General features: G+C 37.8%; 1 protein-coding gene across 1 annotated transcript in view; it reads right to left on the reverse strand.

Moving 5' to 3' along the window:
* MIPOL1 (mirror-image polydactyly 1) overlaps window positions 1–27,512 on the reverse strand; it is a 508,657-nt gene that overhangs the window by 472,460 nt on the left and 8,685 nt on the right. Inside the window, exon 2 of the mRNA XM_036752890.1 lies at window positions 23,270–23,325. The gene's annotated coding sequence lies outside the window, so the exon portion shown is untranslated. The remainder of the gene's footprint in view (window positions 1–23,269; window positions 23,326–27,512) is intronic.

The following is a 27,512-nucleotide window of genomic DNA, read 5'->3' on the forward strand; positions in this document are numbered from 1 at the left end:
ATCTCTTTCAGGAGGTGATGGGTAGTTTCTTTCAATTTCTATTTTACCCTCGAGTTCAAGAACATCACGGCCATATTTCTTGATAATTTCTTGAGAGATGATGTCTCAACTCTTTTTTTTTTTTTGATCATGGCTTTCAGATAGTCCAATCATTTTTAAATGATCTCTCCTGGATCTATTTTCCAGGTCAGTGGTTTTTCCAGCAAGATATGTCACATTGTCTTCTATTTTTTCATTCTTTTGGTTTTGTTCATAATTTCTTTTTTTCTCATAGTATCTTTAGCTTCCATTTGCTCCATTCTAATTTTTAAGGAATTCTTTTCTTCAGTGAACTTTTGGACCTCCTTTTCCATTTGGCCAATTCTGCTTTTATGGTATTCATCTCCTCATTGGGTTTTTGAGCTTCTTTTGCCATTTGGTCTAGTCTATTTTTTTTATTTGATATTTTTTAGTTTTCAGCATTGATTTCCACAAGATTTTCAGTTACAAATTTTCTTGCCATTTCTGCCCTTCCCCCCCACTCCAAGATGGCAAATATTCTGATTGTCCCGTTCCCCAGTCAACCCTCCCTTCTGTCACCCCCCTTCCACTCCCCCCCCATCCCTTTTCTCCCTACTTTCTTGTAGGACAAGAAAGATTTCTATGCCCCACTGCCTGTATATCTTATTTTCCCATTGCATGCAAAAACAACATTTTTTTTTCTTTTGAGCATCTGCTTTTAAAATTTCTCTCCTCTCCTCCCTCCCCAACCACTTTCCCTAAGAAATCAAGCAATTCAACACAGGCCACACATGTATCATTATGCAAAACACTCCCATAAATACTCATGTTGTGAGAGACTAACTATATTTCCCTCCAACCTGTACTGTCCCCCTTTATTCAATTTTCTCCCTTGACCCTGTACGTTTTCAAAAGTGTTTGCTTTTGATTACTTCTTCCCCTATCTGCCCTCCCTTCTATTGTCCCCCCTTTTTATCCCCTTCCCCCTACTTTCATGTGTATGGTATTCCTTCCTCAAGTTTCCTTTAGCAAGTCATTGACTTGTTTTTCATGGTTTTCTTGCATCAGTCTCATTTCTCTTCCCAATTTTTCCTCTACTTCTCTTACTTGCTTTTCCCAATCCTTTTTGAGCTCTTCCATGGCCTGAGACCAGTTCATGTTTTTCTTGGAGGCTTTTGATGTAGGCTCTTTGACTTTGTTGACTACTTCCGGCTGCATGTTTTGGTCTTCTTTGTCACCAAAGAAAGATTCCAAAGTCTGATTCTGAATCTGGGTCCTTTTTCGCTGCCTGTTCATGTTCCCAGTCAACTACTTTACCCTTGAGCTTTCTGTAAAGGTATGGCTGCTTGTAGAGAGTACTTTGTCCCAAGCTTTAGGGGCCTTGTGCTGCTGTTTTCAGAGCTACTTCTACAAAGCAATCTCTGCCACACCAGCGTTCCTCCTCCCCCAAGAACCGCCAACCCAGACCATGACTCACATCCAAGCAGGCTCTGCACTCCTGCTCTGATCTGCCACTTAATTCCTCCCACCTGGTGCACCTGGGGCCAGAAGCAACTGCAGCTAGAAGCAGTCCCAGAGCTGCACCACTTCCACACCGCCAGGGCTAGGGCCAACTGTGTACTCCTTTCACTCCATTCTAGCAGTTCTACCCACTAACCTTTTCTGTTGTCTTTGGCATTTGTGGGTTGAGAAGTCTGGTAACTGCCACAGCTCAATGATTGAGGGCCCTGTGGCCTGTTCTGCCCGTCTCCTACTCTGGTTGGTCCTGGAGTGGCTCACACTGGGCTCTGTTCCACTCTGTTTCCAGCTCCTTGTGATAGACCCTTCCCCATGACCATCCAGGCTTTCCTGGGCTGCAGCCTGCTTCCCTGTTATTTCGTGTGTTCCGCAGCTCTAGAACTTGTTCAGGGCCATTTTTTTTTATAGGTGTTTGGGGGACCTGGGGGAGAGCTCACGCAAGTCCCTGCTTTCTAGCTGCCATCTTGGCACTGCCTCTAGTCTATTTTTTAAAGTGTTATTTTCTTCAGTATTTTCAGGGGATTCCTTTAGTAAGCTGTTGACTCGCTTTTCATGATTTTCTTACATCTCACTCATCTGTCCCCTCCCAATTTATCCTCTACTTCTTTTTCTTGATTTTCAAAATCCTTTTTGAGCTCTTCCATGGCCTGAGGCCAATTCATATTTTTCTTGGAGGCGTTGGATGTAGGACCTTTGACTTTGTTGTCTTCTGAATGTATGTTTTGATCTTCTTGTTACCACAGTAAGTTTCTATGGTTTGAGGTTTTTTCCACTGTTCCCAACAAATTATTTGACTTTTTAACTCTTGTTATGGAAGGGCTCTGCATCCAGGGTTGACAGCATACTGTCCCAATCTTCAGGGGTTTTCTGCAGCTGTTTTCAGAAATACTTCTATGGACCTATCAGTTTTCAGTTCTTCCAAGGTGAGATTTTTACTCTTCTCCTGGCTTATGCTCTGGTCTGTGAGTAATCACAAGCACTCTCTTCTATCCTGGAACTTTGAGGTAGGTTCCCTCTTCACTGCTACCACAAGCTCTGCTATACCAGTGCTCCTCCTCACCCTAGGAATGCCAGGACTACAACCCAGATCCAAGTATGGACAAAGCAACAGAATCCTGTCTCAGTGCCAGCTAAGAGACCCCTGTAATTTCCTTCTGATCATTTACTTAATCCTCTTACCATCTGTGGGCTGAGAGCTCTGGAAACAGCTGCTGCTGCTCCTATTGCCACCACTGCCAATGCTGCCCCGGTGCTGATCTCACCCAGATCTAACAGACTTTTCCTACTGACCTTCTAAGCTGTCTTTGGTATTTGTGGATTGAGAAATCAGGAAACCTCCACAGCTACCTGCGATTCAGTCCCCTGAGGCGTGCTCCAGGTTTGCTGGGGCCCAGTCTGTGCTGGCGTGGCTTGTACTCCCATCCCAGCCTGGTGTGACAGACCTCTCCTGTTGACCTTCCAGGTTGTCTTCGGCTGGAAATTTGTTTCACTCTGTCTTTCTGTGTGTTATGCTGGTCTAGAATTTGTTTAGGGTCATTTTTTACAATTATTTGGAGGAGTTTGGGGAAAAGCCTTAAGCAAGTCTCTGTCTTTACTACACCATCTTAGCTCTATTTTTTTCATTCTTTTGGTTTTATTGTTTCTTGATTTCTCATAAAGAGAGCATTATAAAATGCAAAATGGATAATTTTGACTATGTTAAATTGAAAAGTTTTTATATACACAAAGCCAATGAAACAAAGATTAGGAGGGAAGCAGAAAACTGGGAAAGAATTTTTACAACCAGTGACTCTGATAAAGACCTCATCTCTAAAATATACAGGGAACTCAGCCAAATTTATAAGAATACAAGTCATTCCCCAGTTGATAAATGGTCAAAGGATATGAACAGGCAGTTTTCAGGGGGAAAAATTAAAGATATCTAGTCATATGAAAAAATACTCTAAATCACTATTGATTATAGAAATGCAAATCAAAACAACTCTCAGGTACAACATCTCTCCTGTCAGATTGGCTAACATGTCAAAACAGGAAAATGCTAAATGCTGCAGAAGATGTGGGGAAACTGGAATACTATTGCATTGTTGGTGGTGCTGCAAACTGATTCAGCCATTCTGGAGAGCAGTTTGGAATGACGCTCAAAGGCTATAAAAATGTGCATTCTGTTTGACCCAGCAATACCACTTCTAAGGCTGTATCCCAAAGACATCATATAAGTATGAAAAGGATCCATATGTACAAAAATATTTATAGCAGTTCTTTTTGTGGTAGCAAAGAACTAGAAATCAAAGGGATGCCCATCAATTGGGGAGCGGCTAAACAGACTGTGGCATGTGAATGTAACGAAATGCTATTGTGCTGTAAGAAAGGAGGAGCAGATGGACTTCATAAGAACCTGGAAAGTCTTATATGATCTGATGATGAGTGAAGGGAGAAGAACCAGGAGAACACTGTACACAACCACAGACACATTGCTTCTGTGATGACTAACTCTGATAGACTTGGCTCTTCTCAACAATTCCAGGTTCTAAGACAGCTCCAAAAGATTCATGATGGAAAAGGCTAGCCACATCCAGAGAAAGAATTACTGAATCTGAATGCAGATTGAAGCAAACTATTTGCTTTTTTTTTTCTTTTTTTAATTTTCTTTTTGGTTTTGTTACATCTTTCTCATGGCTCATTTCATTGGTTATAATTCTTCTTTACAATTTGATTATTGGGAAAATAAGTTTAATGTGAAGGTATATGTGGAATCTATATCAGATTACATGCAATTTTGGGGCGGGAGAAGAGAGGGGGAGAAAATTTGAAACTCAAAAACTTGTGGAACTGAGTGATGTAAACTAAAATAATAAATTAATTAATTTTTTTAAAAAGAGCTTTTGTACCTCCTTTTCCATTTGGCCAATTCTATCTTTTAAGGAGTTATTTTTCTTTGTTCAGTAAATTTTTGTGCCTCTTTTTCTATTTGTCCAACTCTACTTTTTAAGGCATTCTTCTCCTCATTGACTTTATGTATCTTTTTTCCCATTTGGCTTAGTCTGCTTTTTAAGATGTTATTCTCCTCAGTATTTTTGCTTGTGTCTCCCCTTTACCAAGCTGTTGACCCATTTTTTCATGATTTTCTTGCATTACTCTCATTTTCCCTCCCAATTTTCCTTCTACCACTTTTACTTGATTGTCAAAATCATTTTTGAGCTCTTCCATGACCTGAGGACAATTCATATTTTTCTTGGAGGCTTTGGATGTAGGAGCTTTGACATTTTTGTCTTCTTCTCAGTCTGTTTTGATCTTCCTTGTCACCATAGTAACTTTCTATGGTCAGAAGTTTTTTCTGTTGTTTGCTCATTTTCCAATCCTAAAGTATGGCTCTGCTTCCAGGATGGAGGATGCATTATCCCAAGCTTCAGGGATTTTGAGCAGCTGTTTTCAGAAATACTTCTAAGGACCTGTAAGTTTTCAGTTTTTCCAAGGTGGTATGATCTAAGGAGAGGTGTTTATTCTTCTCCATGTGCTTTGGTCTGTGAATGACCACAAGCAATCTTTTCTGCCTTGTAACTACGACAAGGGTCACCACTTCACTGTTGCCACAAGCTCTGCTAGGCCAGTGCTCCTCCTCATCATGGGACTGCCACCCAGCACCACGACCTGGATACAAGTATGGGCAAAGCAACAGAGTCTTGCTGCAGTGCTAGCAAAGAGACCCCTGTAATCTCCTTCTAACCAGTTGTTCAATCCCCTTACCATCTGTGAGGTGAGAGCTCCAGAAGCAGCTGTTGCCCCTGCTGATTCAGAGCTGGCCTGCTCCTGGTTGTGCTAGAGCCCCCTTCACTGGACTGCACTCCACTCTCACCAAGGTGCAACAGACCTTTCCTGCTGACCTTCTAAGTTGTCTTTGGCATCTGTGTGCCAAGAGGTCTGGAAACCACCACTGCTGGCACTGATTCAGTCACCCTGAGTCCTGCTCCTGGTTTCCTGAGGCCCAGTCTGTGCTGGCGTGGCTTGTGCTGGACTGCACCCCTTTCTCAACCTGGTGTAACAGACCTTTCCTACCAACCTTCTAAGCTGTCTTGGGCTGGAAAATTGCTTCACTCCATCTTTTTGTGGGTTCTGCTGCTCTAGAATTTGCTTAGAGTTATTATTTAAAAGTATTTAGAAGGGTTTGGGGGAGAACTCAGGCAAGTCTCTGCCTTTACTCCACCATCTTGGCTCTGAGGCCTCTTGTGTTTTGTTCTTCCCTGCCACAGGAGTAGCTTTTTATGATCAAGTTCTTTTGTTGTTGTTTGCTCATTTTTCCAACCTATTTCTTGTCTTTGAACTATATATTAAAGTTGTCTTTTTTTCCTGTAGGGGTGGGAAGGCAATGCCCCAAGTTTCAGGCTTTCTCCTAGTGTTTTCTGAGCTAGTTCTTGGAGTCTGCAAGTTTTCAGAGCTTCCAAGGTGGTGTAATCTGAGGACAGTGTGGTCGCTGCTCTCCTCATCTACACTCTGGTCTTTACCCAGGAAAGGCCCCTGCTCCCATGCAGCCACAAGTGGTAGTGCTCCTCTTGGCTTTGGAACAGTGACTGGTTCCCTGTTCTCCTGCAGCTGCAAGTGCTACTGCTCATCTCTGCCTTGGAACTGCAATCTGGGCCTGTGCTTCACCACAAGCACTCCTCTTTGCCCTCGAAATGCAACCCAGAACTGCACATGGACAACTGAGTTGTCAGATAGCAGCTAGTCCTGCACCCACTGCCAGTAGAGGGTCCCCTGCAATCTCTTTCTGACCACTTGTCTGACCCCCTTACTGTCTCTGGGCTGAAGGTCCCCAAAGTTGCTGCTGCTACTGTTGAAGCCCCTTCCAAGGCATACTGCTGTTGCTCCTGCTGAGTGAGCTCTAGGTTGGCCCCCACCACTATGTCACGAACCTCTCCTGGTGAACTCCTAAGTTGTCTTGGCTGGAAAAATGTCTCACCCGGACCTTTTGGTGGCTCCCTTGCTCCAGAATTTGATTTACAGCATTATTTTAAAGTTGTTTGGAGAGGAATGTTAGGAGAGTTCAAGTTGCTGCCTCTACTCTGCCATCTTGGCTCCACCTCCAATGTTATAATCTTTTACTTTTCTTATTCAAGATTGCCCCTCACTTCTATGTATTTGCATCAGCAATCAGTTGTCCTCTCTTTTGTTTCTTTGCTGAAACTTATCATCACAGATTCAAGTCTATTCTACCAATTATGTCTGCTATACAGGCCACATACTGTCTCATAATTATTTCTTTTAATCCACTCAGAAACAGCATTTTGTGGTTCCACATTCCCCTCAAATTCCACAGGATCCTCTGTCTCAAGCATTGAGTCATTTTCCTTTGTTTTTCAGTACTTATATATGCCTGAACTAATTTAGTAGATATAAAGGTCATACGTCCTTGTGCTGCTGATACTTTCCCTGGCGATTTATCTGCTTGTGCTCAACATAGTTAAGTTTTCTTCTTCCTGAGATCTTTGTCAATAGCATTCTTTTTATCTCCTTATTTTCCCCCTATTGCTTACTTTCTGACTCCATCCTAGACAGTGGTTTCCCTGGGGACTAGATCTTAAAAGTATTTCAGCCTCCTCCCATGCTGGACAATTTACAATTCACCAAAAAAGATCTCTGCCCCAAATAAGTTTTTAGTATACAGATCTGGCCCTTTGAGGGGTATGGCACTTTTCCTCAGGCTTAGTGGAGTGCACACAATGCCACAAAGTTTCTCCATCACCCCCATGGAGTCTTCTCCCACTGTCTTTGTTCCTCAGTTCCCTGGCCCAGAGGTTCAGAGCACTGACACTCTGGTGCGTTTGTAGCCAGAAAATCATTACTATCAGTTGGAATTTGGATCTCTGACGCTTGCAGGAGCAGGGCAAGGGATGCCAAATTGTGGGGTTGAGCTCTATTTCAAGTCCAGACATATGCCTTGCCTCTGATCTCCTGCTCTCCTACAGAGAACTTTGCAGTACAGAATGCTTCTGCAGCATTAGCCACTGAAGCCTCTGTACACTTCTGCAGGCTAGAGCCCAGATCTCTTAGACAATGGAAAGAAGGACAAGGGATCAGAGTATAACATGGAGTTTTGTTGAAAGTACATGGATTCCAGTAGCATGGTGGGCCGTAGTGGAAAGAACGCTAAATGAGCTCAAGGGAGAGAGGGGTAGCTCAAGATTTCGTCTTTTGTTTGTTTGGTTTGGTTTGGTTTTTTGTAAACCTTCTCTTGACTTCCTGGGGTCCTAGGCTATGGAAATCACTAAAGTTGTTTCACCTTTGGTACATGGCTTCTATACTGGAGAGGTCTAAGTATTAATGAGAACCAGAGAAAATATCTAGCCCTCCATCTTGTTGGGCTTATGACCTGGAAATTCCAATTATGATCACGCTAGTCACTTTTTTAACACAATTCTAAACTGTTTTCAAGAATGGCTGGACCAATTCATAGCTTCACAATGTTTTAGTATATCTGCCTTTCCATAGCCCCATCCAACACTATTGCCTGATCTTCTGTTATATTTCCCAATTTGTTGGGTGTGAGGTAAAACCACAGTTGTTTGGACTTGCATTTTTCCTTGCATTAGTGAATTTGGGTATATGGTTGAAAATGGCCATCTGGCTTCCATATGATATTTATTTGGTTACTTGGTTGGTTTTTGAGATCGGGTTTCTCTATCTGACCAAGGCTAGAAATGCAGCAGCCACTCATCAACCCAATTCTGATTGGTGCAGAAGCTTTGACCTGATCCATTTCTGACTTAGGATCGTTTGTCCCTCCTTAGGGAGTCTGGTGATCCCCTCACATTTCAGGGGTTCACTATGTTAGTTCCAGACTGGCTGCAGACATCTGATTGACTTTAGCTATATAACTCAGAATTCCCAAACTCAAAAGATCCACAAGCCTCAGCTTCTCCAGTAAGATGTGTCACACCACAGACCCCAGTTCCACCTATTCCACTCTTGCAACAACATATTTTTCAGTAGCTTATCCTTAGGCTGAGCCCTATCTTGCTATTACTTCTACCTAAGTAATAGGAATAGATTGCTAGACTAACTAGTCCAACCTTAAATTTACACATGAGAGGACCAAGAGGTGAAGTCATTTGCCTAGTAACACAAAGAACCTGATACTATAAATGGACCTGAAATCTGGGTCTCCTGCCCAGTAAGTGGCCAGAAGTTATAGGAAGTCAAACTCACATCCCTGGCACCTGCTCAAGAGTCTGGGTTTGTCTCCGAATTTATGAAGCAAAGTTTCTGAAACAACATTGCTCTAAGGGTAGAAAGAACTCCAAATTATCCTGTCAGGTGTAATGCAAACAGACAGCAAGTGTAAGATATATTAGTTGTATTGTTTTCTATCATTTCACTTACTACTGAATAGTCAAATATAGAAGTCTCTTGTGAACATGGTATCTATTCATTCCCTAGCCCCTCTCATATAAAAAAATTCCTAATAAATTTATTGTCAGAACATAATATTCACAAGCATTAATATGTTCCACCTATACTATTCTTAAGTACTTGAGCATCAGATGCCTTTGGATGGAAGGAAAGAAAATACAAATACTCTGGAATGACATGTCTGATTGGACTCAATGAGAAGTTCATGGCAAATTTTAGCATAATTCCTTCACTCACTGATTTATATATAAAAAAGCTATTAGGCCACTACAATGAGCTAGGTACTAAGGGAGAATTAAGAGGACCCAAAGTAGTTCCTGCCTTCAAGGAGCTTGTAATCTAGAATCTATAGCTTTATCCATATATGAAACATCAAATATTTCAGACCATTTTCATATCTATTTTCTTAGTTGCTGGGGGTTATTGTATCTCTATACCTCAGTTTCTTTATTAATATAATGAGGGTTATAGCCTTTGCAATTTAAAGTATGAGAAGAGATATAAAAAATTTTTGAAATATTAAAAATACCATACATATATAAAGGTATAATTAGCTACAAGACTGTAAGCCACTTGAGGAGAGGGATGGAGGTCACCTCATTCCCTGGACAGAATTCTATGGAAGACACAGTTTTTCATAGAAACATGTTTACTAATATGGAACTAACATTAATGTAGATACATCCCAAAGGTTATTGCTACCATGAGATAGTGATATACCTACTGTGACTGTCTACTGACTGCAGAATAACATTATTCTTCAAGTCTGCTTTCTTTTTCCACCTATTTGTCTAGCTAAAGGAAGAATAAATTCTATAAACAGTGGTACCCCAAGGGAACACTGTCAAGGAAACTGGACCGAGTAAGCCTGAAAGAAATAAAATGTCAGCCCTTCAGGCAAAAGTACAGTGAACCTGTCTAAAGTGACTTGGATCAAGAATAGACATGTTTAAGTAAAAAGGAAAAATGCCCCCTTGCAAGTCAGAGTACTTGAGATAGGGGAGAGGGGAAGGGAGGAAGGGCATGGAGGGAGAGAGAGAGAGAAAGAGAGAGAGAGACAGAGACAGAGAGAGAGAGAGAGAGAGAGAGAGAGAGAGAGACAGAGACAGAGAGAGAGAAAAGAAAACAAACCAAAAATAAAGAGCCATGTTTCTAAACAAAAGCTTAAAACATTGAATGCTACTTCTTCAGATAATATTTTTTCTGTGAATTGCTGGGATAACTCTCTGCTTGAAAGTAAAGCCTTAAGATTCTTGGTTGCTTGACAAGACAAGCTATAAGCCTGAATAAAAAAGACCAGAATGTGTCTTATGACTAATCTGTTACAGAATATAACAAGTTGGTTTCCAGAAAGAGAAGATGGGGGAAAGACAGAGAAAGGAAGGGAGGGAAGGAAGGAGAGAGGAAGGAAGAAGGGTGTCTGAGGCTGGATTTGAACTCAGATATTCTTAACTCTAGGCCTGGCGCTCCATCCACTGCACCATCTAGGCTATATATGGAAATATTTATTTTATATGGTATTTGTTAAGTTCACAATTTTAAAAAAAATTAGCCTGATAAATTGTCATTTATACAGTATCTTTTTATACACTTTTATACATATTCTTTTTATACATTTATATAGATCTTTTGTAGGATGTTCTAAATATAAATTTTCCATTACCTTAAACAAATTAAAACAATTCTCATGAGTACTGGTTACTAAGACAAAGCTTTAGTTCATGCCTTTTTAAACTTTTTCTCTTTTACTGTGAATTTAACAATCAACCATGAACATTTCAATATACAAAGAACATAAAAAGGACTGCAAATAAGCCCATAACCTCTTCTACATGCTTATTTAAATATTTATTAAATTTAACAAGGTAATAATAAAACTGTTTTCCATTTTAATGGCATTATTTTTTTTAATCTCTGTCACTACTCAGTAACTCCCTTCCAGAAGAACTACCATCTCCCCTGCCCAAGCCACTTAGCAATCAATGAGTATAATCAAACAAACAAAAAAACAAATCAAAACAATTTGACCATGTGTGAATAGGCATGTCTCATTCTGAACCTCTCTGCAAGAGGCAAGAAGCACATTTCATCATTTGTCTTCCAAGTTCATGACTGGTCACTTCAGAGTTTTTAAGTATTTCAAGGTTACTTTCCTTTACATGGTTGTAGTCCGCACCAACTTCAATTACAAGAAAAACACAAAATAGTTAATCATTTTAACTCTTTATAAAGTAACTGAATTTGACTTAAAACTTTCTGAATGCCATATTATCACTCTATATTTGTACTGCACTGAAAATGACTCTAAAGTTAAAAGGATGTGATCCCCCAAAATTTGATTAATCATTGGGGAAACAATTATTCACATATCAGGAGAGGTGGACCAAAGTACTAATATACTAGAGCAAAATCAAACTGCCTACTCTTATACAATTTTCATTACATGTTTTGTCAACTAAAAAGGTCAACCCTCATCTTATTTCTTCAACAAATTTTAAGTATTCCCTAGATATTAATATAATATGCCTGACATCCAGTTTTGTTTTGTTTTTTGCCTCTGAACTGCTGACATAGAGGCGATTCAAATGTCTATTTAGGAAATCAATGATTTGTAGAACTCTACAGAGCACAGAAGAATTAAGTAGGGGAGATGGCGCTTGCTGACAAGCTGGGTACAGAGCCTTGTACACCATATTCTAAGAAACACAGTCATAAAAGCCAACAGAGAAAAACATCTTTGATCTACCCTGGGATAGGAACAGTGCCAGGATCAGGTGATTTTTCTTGATAGTAATAGCAGATTGTATATGACTTACTCCTAATCTATAAAGGAGTTTAAAAAAAAAAAGCTAGAAAGCAAAGTTTAAAAGAAAAAACAATTTAGTATGGAAAAATGAGATAATGTGATATTAAAAATATCATCAATACCTAGCATTCCTTTATAATTTATAGAGGACTTTCACATGTATTAACTCTTTTGATGTATCGACCTGTAAGATAGGTAGAGAAGTATTACCCACATTTTATAGATGAGGAAACTAGTTGTGGACCAGGATTAAAATCGAGGAATAGGGACTTGAATCACCTCATTCGCAAAGTATAGGAAGACTGGAAAGACAGGAAAGGGCCAGGCTGTGAAGGGCTTTATATTTGATCCTGGAGGCAATAGGGAGAAGCTGCAGATTATGTAATAGGAAGGAAACATTGTCAGACTCATCATGTTTTAGGAAGATCTTTGATTAGCTGATTACAGGATGGTCCCGAGAAGGGAAAGACTTAAGGCAGAAAGCAACCAGGAGGCTATATAGTCCAGGTATGAAGTGATATACCCTCTGGATGTCAGCTGTGGTAGTGGAGAAGGAAGGGATGTATAGAAGATATGTTGTAAAGTTAAAAACAACAAAAGAGATTTTGAATCTAGTAGGATCTCTTCATGATTTTTGCAAACACATAATATGGGAATTAATTATTCTTTGCCTGATAGAATTCACTTATGAATCTGTCACATCCCGGTGTGCTTTTTTTCCTTGAAAGTTCATTTATGGCTTACTCAATTTTTTCCTCTGAAATTAGGTTAAATTCTCTATTTTTTGTTTACTTCTTCATGTGAGATAAGTGAATGAGAAGATAATAAGGGCAAATATTTGAGTGATGTGAGATGAGAAGGGAAGAAAACAGAGCTTTTGGTAAATGGCCTTAATTTTTGTGGTAAAGTATTTTTACTACTATGTGGTAATTTGCACTTGGTCTTCTATGCCCATAAGTTCTAGGGAGTCTTCTCTAATTATTTCTGCAGTACAGTATTCATCTATTTAATTTATTCTGTTTTTATGGAAGACCTTAAGTTCTCTCTTCTCATCCATCTTCCAAATCAGGGACTGTGACTTCTAGAGAATTCATCCATCCTTTAAGTTGCTGCATTTGCTTCTCTTTTGCCAAATTGTCAGCCACATGTTTCTTTTTGACCTACAGATCTACTATTTTCTTTCCATTATAGCTTTTTAGGTGCTGTTGGAGGCAGCTCTAATGCCAGCAAACTTTTAGTTCAAGTTCAATGTTGGACAAATGAGCTACACATAAATCATTGAACAGTTTTTTAAAAAAAAAAGTTGTTTACTTTGCCTTAACACAGCAATGACATGTAACAAAGATAGAGTGGTATTGGCTTCTTTGGTCATAGTCCCCTTTGTCACCATGTGGAAAAGCATCTGGTCATCAGGGCAAGATTTACTGAAGGACATGATGACTCACATGCTATTCAGAAAGCCATCAAGTTGTAGGGGCCTTGATTACACCTTGGTGGGGGAAAGGGGGGGGACTTTTTATGCCTTTTGTGGAAGACAAAGCTGCAAAAGAGGCAGGTGTTATTTTTTAGGAATAACTCTGGTCGGACCACACACTATCTCCATGGTGACAAGGTCTTATGTATCTTCAGAGGACCTTCCACTATTTAACTGCTTTCAGAGCTTTTATTGGACAATCCTCCTTATATGGGCAATCGTTGCTATCGTTCAGTCATTTCAGTCATGTATGACTCTTTGTTAACTCCATTTGGGGTTTTCTTGGCAAAGATAATGAAGTGGCTGGCCATTTCCTTCTCCAGCTCATTTTAGAAAAGGGGAACTGAAGCAAAAAGGGTTAAGTGACTTGCCCTAGGTCGCACAGCTAGTAAGTTTCCGAAACTGGATCTGAACTCAGGAAGATGAGTCTTTCTGACTCCAGGGCCTGCACTCTATATACTGTGCCACCTAATTGCCCCCATATAGGCAGTACTAAGGGGAAAAGAGAGGAAAAGAAAAAAGAAAACAACAACAACACAACTCATACACACACACACACACACACACACACACATTATATTCTCTACTGTGATCACCACCACCACCAGGAATCACCATAATGGGGAAAAAAATGTGGAGAACAAAAGCCAGAGATCCTAGGCTTTTACTCCCCTCTTTGGAAGGACCAAGTCTCAAGTATCAATAGTCTCCATGTGTTGGGTGATACCAAATCTATGAAATTCATGGTGGTTGTCTTAATGCAAGGTAAACCAATGCAGCACCAGGAATATGACAGTCACAAAACAGATGATAATATTTCTTGTATAGTCACAGATTTCTTCTCCTGCTGTAAGGTGCTGTCAAGGAGCAGGAACAGCTCCGGGAACATCAGGGCCACAGCACAGACATTTCTGGCACAGACAACAATTCTTTAAACTGCATCAGGGCCCTCTAGAGCAAAGTGACTAAGAAGCAATAAGCTTCTTGCATGCAATCTGTCCTGAGATTTAAGATACTGAGGCTTTCCCTGTCCCTCCACTTACTCAGGGTTCCTTGGCCAGCTTCCTGTCCCTGAGTATCACATGAAGGAAATGATATTAATTTATGCAGAGTGAAGTAAGCATAACCAGGAAAATAATATGTAGATAATGACTATATTGATGTAAATGAATACTAAAATGAAGCTAAACAGTGTATAATAAATGACCAATCTTGGCTTTGGAAAACAGTTAAAGAAACATACTTCCCTCCCTTCCTTGGAAAGGAGGATGACTACAAGGACAGGACATTGCATGTGTTGTCTGATGTAGTAACTGTCATTGGTTTTGCTGAACTTTTTTCTGTGACATCTGTATATAATTGTTGAGTAAAAACAAAAAGTTGAAAGCATAAGTAAAACATTAGTTTAAAAAAAAGATGTGGGGTTTAATGTGAAATTATGAAGAAAGTATTTACACAAATGAAATCATAGATCCTCCAAAATATCAAAGTAAATCTTAGACAGCTGTTGGGGCATAATGCAAAAAGTACTATGATCATGGTTTTTATGCTCCTAAGTACTACTAAATTTTGTTCAGTCAATTCCATGGCCTCAGCTTCTACCCCAGCTCCAGCTTCATTTCTTGAGAATGCATATGATTGCTCACAATGGGGACTAAATAATACAGTGGACAGATCTATGCAAAATCATAATCATCATTAAGGCACACATCCTAGTAAAGGTAAGATAACAGTACAATTACTGTGTAAAAGGGCAAGGCTGTTCAAGCTATTTAACAATAGCTTGAATTATAACTAAATTATAAATGGAAAAGGTTTTTTTTTTCTTTTAACTGTATTTTTGGGTTATATTTAGCCTCAGTATATTGACATCAGTTACAACATAATAGTAATAGTCTTGAGTTGAGGTCTACAGATAAAACCCATTTGTATGTAGCTCCATCTAGTGGCTAAGCATACTAGGGTCTCTTCTTCCAAAGTCTGTATGATGTAGTCACAATAAATGTGGTGTGGTGGCAAAGAAAAGGCAATGAAAAAAAGACCAATTTTACATTCAAAACATATAATCACCTGCACTGCCTTAACCAACATTCCTACTAAATTACTGAAATTTTCACTGACGTTATCATTACTGTTCATAGGAATTTGAAAAAATCAAAGTTCTTTACTTTCGTAGGAATATTGCAAATAACGAGTTTGAGTTTTGATTTTGTTTTTTGCTAATTTATATGGGAAAATCAAAGACAAAAAACTAAATTTCTTACCAAGTTACTGAAATCAAACTGCAGACAACATTGAGATGTCTAAGAGTCTCATTAAGTCTTAGCCTAGTAAAATGCTAACTCTTCCATAAAATTTTCCTGCTCTCCCCCACAGATGAAATTCTTCTCATCAGATCTCACAGCACTTTCTATCTTATCTCCTCCATGATCTGCTGTAATCTCTTTGAACAAAAGCCAAGTCTTATTCATCTTCTCATTTTTCAAAGTGAGTAGCACAGTATATTTGGTGATGTAGGGACTTAAATACTGAATGAATTCATTTAATCATATTACTTCTATAATAAAATTCTAAGCTATACTAGTCACCTTTAAAATATACTATCAAAATCTGCTAAAAAAGACTTTTTTCTCAATTTTATGAGAAAACATTGGCTGTCATATTTTCTTTTCTGAGAAAAGCTGCAATATTACCAAATAAAACTTTATTTTTAAAAAAGTAGTAATACTACTGTCATTAATTTAATGCTGCATATCCTTACTCGCCATTATTAAATTGGATCAATCTCTTACTAACCTCACCCTGACTACTGAATACACAGTGTTTTCTAGCATGAGCCCCTTAGAATTTCATAGTAAAATGAACAAATATTAACCAAAACGAGGACTTTTCTGTCATAAACTACTACTCTACAGTATAAAACTTTGTTCTACAAAGAACACTATAATAATTTGAGTGTAAGAAAGGACCTGTGTTGCACTTCTTTTTTAACTTTCAAGAGAACCCCGGGGTCACTCATAAGACTAAATTTTAATACTCTAAACTTTCAGTTGTCCCTTATAGCAGGCATGTAAAAATTTGCTTTTCACTAAAGAACTTTAAATAAGCAAAAGTGCATTGTAAGAAGCTACACAAAGGAGTTAGAATAACATACTGCTTCTTTAAGGAATAAGGTGAAATAAACAGAAGCCACTGCAGAAGGATTTAGGTGTGGTGAAAGATCCTCCTTTGTAACATACAGGCAGGTGCCAATATAAAACTTTAGATTTAAAGATACTGTGCTTAAATAAACAGCTCTAGAGATAGAGCCAAGAATGTAGGTCCATTTAAAACAGTTTGTTGACTTTGCTCCCACTGATCATCTACATTGTAAACTGTGAAGATATTTAATGATGTGTTGATTTTTAATCTGGATTTATATAAATCACATATGTTAAGCTTAAATGATGACAACAAACGTTGATTCCTTTAAAAATTATATTTCAATAAACTTTGTAAAGTTAGTGACTTTTCAGTCAGAACATTTTTGAATAATGACACAAAATACACATAAATTTACCTTTAGCAAAAGACAAGAAAAAATAGCCACTTGTAAATTATGTGTGTATTAGTGTCTCTTTATAAACACTCTATTTGAAAAAGAATAAAAATGCCAGATGACAGAAAAACATCTCCTTTCTGGCTTGGTGCTACTTTATCCTACCTCTGGACACATCATCACACAGAATGCCCTGGAAGTTCTATTCCCCACCACTACTAGTGTTCTTGCTCTCCTTCAAAATTTGACTCAAAACAAGGTTTTCAGCACCTTTCCCTCACCACCTCTCAAATTCCCTTACCTCCCTCATTTCCTCAACTCCACTCCACACTAATGAAATCCCCTCCTGAGCTCAATTCCTTACCACCAACTCTCTGCTGGACACATTCACATTGAGCCCCCAGAGGTATCTCAAATTCAATATGTCAAAGACCCACACACCTCCCTCTTAATGTCCACATTCATGTCAAGGATACCACCATCCCCACAGTCTGCCAGGTTTGTCACCTCAGCATCATTCTCAACCCTTCACTGTTCCTCACTCTCCATATCCAATCAGCTGCCAGGTCTTAATCAACTCTGCCTCCAAAACTCCACTCATACAGCTACCATCCCAGTTCAGTCCATCATCACCTCTTGCCTGGATCATTACAATAATTGCCTGACTGATTTCCCTGCTTCCAGCTTCTCTCCATTCTGATCCATCCTCTCCATAGTCACCAAATTGATATTCCAAAAGCACATATATGACCACGTCATTTCCCTGTTCCAGGGATTCCGAGTGCTCCGTAAAGCCTTTACGATAAAATACAACTACTCTGTTTGGCGTGTAATCATCTTCATAATCGAGCTCCAGCCTATCCCTGCAGGTTTATTTCATATTATTCTACCTCACACACTTTATGCTTCAGGAAAAGTAGCCTATTTGTTGTTCTTTCTACAAGATATTCTATCTGTCATCTCTGTGCCTTTATATGAGCTGCAACTATTGCTTGGGATACCCTCCCTCAGGATTTCATTCAAAAGAGAAAACTTAAAAATGATGTAACAGGTGTCTTCAAGTATCTGAAGGGCTATCACATAAGAAAAGGGATTGGTATCACTGTTCAGAGGCAGGAAGGAAAAGAAACAAGTGCCTACTATGGGCTAGGCACTGGGCTAAGTGTTTTACAAATATTATCTCATAGGATCCTCACAACAACCCTGAGAGGTAGGTGCTGTTGTTATCCCCATTTTACAGTTGACAAAACTGAGCCAAGTAGAGGTTAAATGACATGTCCAGGGTCACACATCTAGGTAGTATCTGAAACCAGATTTGAACCTATTTTCCTGACTCCATGCCCAGCACTCTCTTCATCAAGACACTTACCTGCCAAAGGACATCTATTTTAAAGCTAGAATTGACCTTAGACATACTGAGTCTAACCTCATTTTATTTTATTATTTTATTTATTGCTTTTTATACTTATTATTTTAATGAACACCACTCCCCCAATTTATGTACACCCCCTTAGATTCCAATTCTTAACTACTACAAAAAGAGCTATTATAAACATTCTCTCCCTCCTCATCTGTCTCCTGGTTTCATGGCTTCCTTCAATTTCCAGGCCAAAATCCCACCTTCTACAAGAAGCTTTTCCCATTTCTCCTGAAGGCTAGTGCATTCCTACAGTTGGTTATCTTCAATTTATCCTTTGTTTGCCTTTTCTGTATATAGTTGTTTGCATGTTGCCTTCCTCATCTCTCCTTGAAAAGCAGACTATTTTTTGCCTTTCTTTGTATTTCCAGGTCTTAGTACAATGCCTGGAACTGAAGTGGGGGGAAAGGGAAGGGAACAGCCATTTATACAGGCAATGTACGAAGAGCTTTAAAAATATCTCATTTGAGCCTAATAACAACCCTGTGATGTAGGTGCTATTATTATCCCCATTTTTATAGTTGAGAAACTGAGGCAAGTGGAGGTTAAGCGATCTGCTCAAGCTTGAGACTGGAGCCAGAATTGAAAACAGTCTTCCTGACTCCCAGCAAAGACAGCCCTCTAACCACTATGCTACCTAGCTGCCCCTAGTAATGGACACTTAATAAATGCATGTTGATTTGACTTGTATACATGGGTCATTTTCTTTGCTCTCTTTAAGATAGCATTAGTAATAGTGCCACTGAGTCATACAGTACACAGTGTTTAGTAACTTTTGGGGCATAGTTCTATAGCAACAATTCAGGCTAGCAGAATCATAGCTATTTAACTAGCTTCTAAAATGATTATTTTTTAAAAAATTCAGAAACTAAACACCAAATAAAATAAGTATTTGTATACACACACATATAACTTTCAAAGCTTTCCTGTTTATCTGTGATTACTTCTGTCCTTCCTCCTATTTTGCTGTTTTCTTCTCCTGGTGGATGGCTGGGGGGGTGGGGGGGGGGGGAGAGACGGGATTCAGGACAACAGAGAGGTGAGAGGAACCCTATCACTAACACCCCACATTCCTCAATTGAAAAAGAAAACCCTTGTAGCAAATATGCATAACCAAGCCAAATAAATGTCCACATTGCTCAAATTATTTGGCATTGCAATAGAATCATGTTAATTGTTTTCTTCAAACTGAACCATTTCTGTACTTAGGTGCCAATTTGGTCAGAATGAATAATTTATTGGATCTGTTCCCATATTCCTTTTGCTGGGATTTTATTTCTAAAAGTTTGTGTCTATGTTCTCTCGCCCAGGTTAAACCATATTTTATAATAAAAGAAATTTGGGAGAATACTTTATTAATCATTAGGAATAATTTGTGTAGTATAGGTACTGATTCTCTTTAAATGTTTTATAGAATTTTTTTGTAAATCCAACTGGATCAAGTGTTTATTCTTTGGTAATTCCTTTAATGAAAGGCAATGGGACAAAATGGCTAAAAGTTAAGCCTAAGAGATAAAGGGCTCAAGTTTTCCCTCTGACTGTACAACGCTTAGTAAGTCACTTAACTTATCAATGTGCTCAGGTAATTCTCTAAGATAGTTACAGAAAACTTGCCCATCTGCATCAATGCCTGTCTTTTTTTTTTTCACTGACCTAGATGAACAATTTTTTTAAAAAAATATTTTTAGGGATTGGTCAAATTCACTTTATAAAATTATATTAAGATCTCTATTTCTTACTTAAATAACTTGGTCAGTCAATAAGCATTTATTAGGCACCTGTTATGTGCCAAAGGCAATTCTAAATACTGGATACAAAGAAAGATAAAAACATGGTACATGACCTCAAGAAGTTCACGTTCTAATGGACAAGACAACATGCAAATAATCACCCACATAAAAGATAAATACGGTGTAAATGGGAGGTAATTTCAAAGGGAAGCACTAGTAGTGGGGGGACCTGGAAAAGCTTCTTGCAGAAGAAGGAATTTGAGCTGAGTCTCACAGGAAACCACAGAAGGCAGGAAGAAGTAAAAAAAGGTTTCTAGGGATGGGAGAGCACTAGTAAAAAGGCAGAAATGCTCAGAATTTCTATAGTTTGCTTTTATATACTGCAACTTTGTTAAAGTTATTATTTCAATTAATTTTTAATTAACTTCTTTAGGGTTCTCTAAGTCAACCATGATGAAATCAACAAAAGTACTAATTTTGTTTCCTCTTTGCCTATACTTATTTCCTCAATTTCTTTTTCTTGACTTGTTGCTATAGATAGCCATCTTAATACATTTGCTATCCCATTTCCAACAACTTAACTCCCCTGCCCCAAACATCCCACTTTAAAGCTACCCAATGCTTCCACTGTGTTCAGTAGAACACTTACTCCTTAGACTACAAATCTGCTTTCATTTTAAATCTTTTCCTTTCATTCCTTCATTCTTTTGGATCTCAATGAGACCTGTTCTTCTTCTGATGACACAGCCTCCCTGTCCTTTCCAAAATGGCAGTACTTTCAGCCATTCCCCCAAACAAAGTGGTTGTGTGGAGAAGTTGGAATACTCCTTGCTCCCCCATGCCACTTCCAGATCCTCTCTCAGTAACCTCTCCTCCTTTGAGGGTCACTCAATCTACATCTATCACCCAATCAAAATCCTAGTAGCAATTGTCTACTGACCTCAAGGACACAAGGTTAGTTCCTGGCTCACAATATGTTTCTCCTCCCCAACTCCTGCCTTCATACCAGGGGACTTCAATATGCATACTGACACTCCCTCTAATATCCTAACCTCCCAGAGCAGCCACAAATAAAAATGATCATACTCTTGATCTTGCTATCACCCACAAAAGCACAACTTCTATGTTCATGAACTCTGAAATTCCCACTCTCTAACTTGCAAAAAAAAAAAATGCTATATTGGTAGAGGGAATTTAATCACTCAGGAAATCACATGATTGCATCCCTATCCCTTATTTTCCCATCTTTCCCTATGTCCATTTTTGCAATGAAATCATCAGGTATCAAAGCATATTTTGATTATGCAGAATTTCTGTATCTCTTCATCTTCTGTAAGAGATGTTAACAAGAAGAATGCAATTATCTTCCAAGTGATCTCTCTTTTATTGATCATCATGAGTAGTGCAAGGTGAGACACCTAAATGTCCCATAAAATGATATGCTATATTGCCATTAAGCCCTTACTTCAATCAATTCTGCTACCTGCTTTGTGTCTCAGAAGAATCAATATGCCATCCTTCCATTGAACTTCTTTTGTCTTCTGGTTTTGTTAATTGTGAGACTATCAATATTGAGATGGCTTAGTTCATTCATATGTAAAATTCGCAGATATTTCATAATTGAAGAACCTATCAGTTAAAGTTTGTAAACCATCTAAACTGGAGTCCTTCTTAGCATCCTTTCCCATAATCTACCAGTAGTTGTGCAAGAGGAAAGGAACTGTATAAAACTGAAGGTCATTCTATTTCTTTCTTCCTGGGTTTCCATGGCCAACCTACTGGTGATGGTTCTGTGTTTATATATGTTGGTCCTCTAACACCAGGCTGTATCGAAGCCTTTTCATCTGCCAAAGCTTATACTCCAAGGCATAGCCTTTAAGAACTTAGGGTTATCTGCATGCTACACTGAGGCAGCAGAATAAAATTCTAGGGATGGATTTTAGTGATGAAAAAAAATTAATTCCTGTTTATTCACCTAAAAATGTCAAGACATTTCATAAACATTCACTCATAACAATATATATTACAGATTATGAAGTAAGCAGAATTATATCCATTTTGAAATTCAAAAGAAAAGAAATAGAAAATCAAGTAATATTTAATACATAATGCTATGAAGAAAATCTTTAATGGTCTCAGGAACAAAATGAATTAGTCTTGCTTTTAGAGACTGTTGAAATGCAGCAGATTTTAATGAAGGACCAACAATTTTGTTATTTTTTTTCAGTATTTTGCTCCATCATTAAAATATTAAAATTGGTTTCCCTTGTAATCCTGTACATGTCTGTAATTTTATGCATTTAGAAACATTATTCTGACAAGCTATCAAGAGAATTCACCTGACTGCCAAAGGAGTGTATGACACACAAAAAAAAGTGAAGAAAGCCACTGCACATTAATGAATTTCACATGTTCAAATGGTAAGAAGCAACAAGTAGAAAGCAGAAAAAAAGAAAAAAGAAAAAATCTAGATGAAATGATTTACAATCTTAGAAAAAGATGGAGACTATACTTTTGAAGATGAGTGTTCAAGATCAGATACAGTTTTGTAAACCAATCCATTTATTAATAATAAGATTTTTTTCATATACTATATTTGACAACAAAGTGATTTAACAGCAATCAAAATGAGTGCTTTTGCATAAAATTTAATTTAAATTAACTATGAGAGAAAGCCCTTTACATGGAAAATAAATAAGGACTACTATACATTTCAGAAATGTGCGATACAAATTAATCAATTTTTACACAACACATGGCAAAGACAATGCAATATTGAGCCTAGGGCCTCTTACAAGTGAAGAATCACAAAGAATCAATGACACTGAGTTTTTATGAATAAGCCCGTGTAGCAGCCTCTCACTTATCAAAATGAATTAAAATAATCTTACCCACTGTGCCAGCTCATGCCATTGAATAAAATGTATTACTTTGAAAACTAATAACTTATAACATATAAAATATGCAGCATCCAGGCTGGTAATCGGTTAAACATAAATTATAGTCACTGCATAAATTTCTGTTAAACTTCTAAAGTAATTCATATTCCTTGCCCTAATACTTCAAAAGATATTACATTACTAATTAGTTTCAAGATTTACAGGAGGGGGAGGCAGAAACGCAATTAGTACTCAAAAACTACTTTGGAGAAACTACACAATACAGAAGGATTCTAAATACTTTTGGATTATAATACACATGGACCACTGGATCTAAATATCCATGGAAGTTAATGCAGAAACATGCAATTGAAATACTTAACAAAAAAAAAAAGGGAAAAAAAGTACCATTCAAATGACATTCAAGAAAACAAGTTCCTTCTATAATTTTTAAATCCTGTTATACAACATGTTCTTTTTAAAGACAAAAGATGCCATCTTACCTTAATATACTGTTACTAAAGATCTTTTCAAGACTCACTTGATAGGATGTTATTTCCTGCAAAATAAAACTATTTTGAATTCTCCAGCATCAAAAAAAACTATTTTTCAATTCATGCACGTAACTTGTGTACATATAACACACACACACACACACACACACCATCTACAAATCACTGTCATAACCAAAAACTTTCCATTAGAATGAGACAGCTTGCTAAAACAAGGAAACACTCAATTTGTATGAGCTGTTGAGTATATGATATCCCCAAATTTGTTGGGGTCCAAGATTCCTAGGGTCACCTCATAGCAAGCCCAAAGAGTCAAACCCCACAAAATAATTGTGCAATTTTCCTCAGGAGAGAAAATTCAAAGGAAATTACATGCTTAGTTCAGCATGACACAAACCAATCTTGTATAAGATGAACGGCTAAGCACATGGATTATCAATTCAGCAATCAGTTTACATGTTAATAAAAATTAATCCTATATAATGAAAATAGAAACCTTAACAATAATCTAAGCATATAAGATGTAAATTATTAATAGATCAATACATTTTCTCAGCTGAATGGAGTCTACTTGAACCATAATGATAGACATTAAGAGATAATATAAGGATTATGAAGAAAAACACAACTTAAAAAAACTATCATACGGCAGACTTATAGAAAACTGCCTTCACATACTAGAAGTATGATGCAAATGCATAGATTAAAAAAAATAAAGAGAAAGCTTAATTCACCAAGAAACAGGGACTTCAAAACTAAATTGCCAAATAATATATGTTGAATTATGACTCTAGCATTCAGGGTTATTAGCTATCCCCTCACTGCTTTTGTCAGTATAAGTCCGACAAGGATACCATTTGTGCTTCTATTCAAGAATCTGATTTTTTTTAATGTTAAAATTTTTTTAATGTTAAATGTTAAAATGTTAAAAAAAAAAAAAAGTACCAGACCTAGTATAGCTCCATTGGAAACAGCATTCTCTCCAAGTTGACTATGAAACACCTGTCTCCAGGTCAGGATAATCAACACCTGATTATATTACTGTCTAACCAACATCTCTCCATTTTTTTCACAACAGAATAAGAGACTTAACCAAATTCTTTATTAGAAGCCAGTTAAACTTTATCTACAACACTCCCCAGATATATGATCTGTTTGCTTGTTGAGGGGAAGGAGGAAGAGGGAAATCAGGACCTATTTCATCAATGCTAGGACCCCTCCCAGTGAAAACTCCTTCCAGCAATATAATTCAGCAATTCATTTACAATCTTACAAGAGTTGCCTAGGGTATTGAGAGGTAAACTGACTTAGCAGTGGTCACAAAGCACAAGACTTGAATAAAGGCTTCCCGGAATCCAAGGGCAGCCTTTAAATCTTCTATACTATACTGCTTTCCCAGACTAGTAACTCCATCAAAGAAGTAAATGAGGTCAGTCTAGGATGAGCTATTCTTCACAAACCTATGTTCATTCTTTGTAACCACAGTTTCCTTTTCTAAATGTTCACTATATATACCTTTAATAAGACATTATAGAATCTAGCCAGGAATCGAAATGAAGCTCAATGACATATAGTTCCAAGATTCTTTTTCCCTTCAAAAATCACAGAAATATTTCCCTATCTCCAATCCTATCACACTCTCCTATCATCTTCCATGATCTTGAAAACACCATGCTTGATCTTGAAAACAAATGCTCAGAAGTAGCATTAAATAGTTTTTTTAGAATTTTCAGTATCATTCCCCAGATTCTTCTCCTTTGCTTTAGTCTCAAAAGATGAGGTGACCCCTTGGTAAAGTCAACCCTTCTACTTGTGTCTGTGTTCCCATACCCTTCATTCAGGAGCTGGCCCTTTTGATTGCCCTCTTTCTATCCCAAACTAATTTTCAGCCTTTCTTTTCATACTAGCTCCTTCTCTAGTGACTTGAAACATTCTGGCTCTTCTCTATGCTTTTAAAAAAAAAAATTTAATCCTTCACATGACTCTACCATCCCTTCAATATCTTCCTATATTTCTCTTCCATTATATAGCCAATATCCTGGAAAAAGTTATCTCCTTTGGATGAGGTTAAAGAAAAATGATGATGGTATGAAACCATATGTTTTTAGAGGTGCTTGAAACCCCAAAATACCAACGCACCGGGTCCTGCCAAAAGAATTCAACTCAAGCCTTCTCAGCCAAGGAAAAAGAGAAAGCTTATTAAGGATTTGCCATATTGGGTTGTCTTAAGAAATCTCACCTTTTGTGATGCTTGTTTTCACAAGCCGGACAGATTCAATCTGAGCTAGATTGAATATGAGCACCTTCAGGGAGGCAAGATGAAGCTTATATACACAAAGACTGTAGGTGGGATCTAGGGTGGTCCTGGGGTGATGGCAGGAGGGGTTTAGGGAGGGTCTTGAGGAAGAGTCTAAGGAGGAGCTTGATGGGACCGGGATGAGGTCTGGGAAACAGCCGGAAGGCAATCCAGAGGTAGCCAGAGGATGGAAGGGTAGGCTAGGCTATTTGGGCATGAAAAGCCAGATCAAGCGGAAAGATTCAGGGTGAGGTTCAAGGGGCTTCCCACAGTCTAAACCCCATCATTTTCTCCCTCCCACTCAACTTTCCAGCCCCCCAGAATTTGGCTTCTTTCCCAAGTCTTCCCAAAGTCTCCAACGACATTCTCCTCAGTCCTCTGACTATGTCATCAATAAACTGATAGCTCTTTATTGACTAAAGGATCAAATATAAACACCTCTGTTTTGGCCTATAAAGCTCTTTACAACCTGGCCCCAAATTGTTTTAGTTAATTTGTTTTTCTCTTTTTTTTCCAATATGATAGGGCTGGAAGGGAAAGAATTAAGATTTCTGTTAATTAAAGAAGACAATACTCAATACCAATAAAACTCAGGTTATACACAATAGCCAAGCCAATGGTGCTACCTTGCTATGGTTAGCACAATCTTCTCTCAACAAACACTGATAAACCATCAGTTGTTGTTACTCTCTGGTATAATTTTGGTTAATTGCATTCAGAGAGCATGACAAACTGATGTTTGTCACTGCGTTGAAACAAATTTTATCAATAAAAACAAGATAAAAATTTTAAAAGAAAAAAATTAAAGCACAATGATACAATGAACTATAAGAACTAAAACACAGAAGAAACAAAGGCAATGAGGAACAAACTTTAAGTTGAAAAGAGAACTAACTCATCAGGACAGCAGTGTCACTCTGTGCTGTTAGGAACTAGGGATAAAAAGATTAAAGTTCTGAAGAGGATATTCCAAAGAACAAAGAGCAACAGCCAGTACCCAAAATAATACATGCTGCCAAACCCAGCCTAAATAGCAAAGAAAAAAAAAACATTCACTCAAAGTGAAGTAATCATTCCTTCAAAAGAACCTGGGGTTGAGAGCATATTTAACAATTAAATGAATCAAACACTAGAACTTTAAATCCTGTAAGATAGTAGTGAAATACTAAAAATGAATCCTTTACTTTCAAAAGACTAAAGCTTAAAAGGGCATAGCTATGGAGGTGGGGCATCATCTATATTTGTCAACTGATTGTCTATAAAATATTCAGACAACTGAAAGACAAGGAGACATGAGGAATCAATGACACAAGAGAATCTAAAGGTATAATGAATTGAAGAATCAATGATATAAAGGGAAAACTCAAGATTTAGGCAAAGGAAGTGAATTAACATTTCATTTAATTAACTTAGCATTTAAAATGCCATCACTTTATTGTTAAACCATTATGATAAATAGTGAGATAATACAGAGGAATGCTATCTCGTGGATAAGAATAGAAGGAACCAGGAGAACATTTCACATGGTTACAGCCAATTGTGTGATGGATGACTAACTTTGATTGACTTAGCTCTTCTCAGCAAAGCAAGGATCAACTCCAAAAGGCTCATGATAGAAAATGCTATCCACATCCTGAGAAAAGAGAAAGAACTACAGAGTCTGAATACAGATTGAAGTATACTATTTGTTCTCTCTTTTTTTGTTTTGTTTTGTTTCTTCTTTCTCATCGTTCATCCCATTGGTTCTAATTCTTCTTTACAACATCACTAATGTGAAAATGTTTAATATGCATATATATGAAGAGCCTCTATTAGATTGCACACTGTCTTGGGGAGGAGAGAAGGGAGGCAGGCAGAGAAAATTTAAAACTCAAAAGCTCATGGAACTGAATGTTGAAAACTAAAAAATAAAAGTAAAAATAAATTAATCTTTAAAAA

The sequence above is a fragment of the Trichosurus vulpecula genome, chromosome 3, assembly GCF_011100635.1.
Source record: "Trichosurus vulpecula isolate mTriVul1 chromosome 3, mTriVul1.pri, whole genome shotgun sequence".
NCBI lineage: Eukaryota > Metazoa > Chordata > Mammalia > Diprotodontia > Phalangeridae > Trichosurus > Trichosurus vulpecula.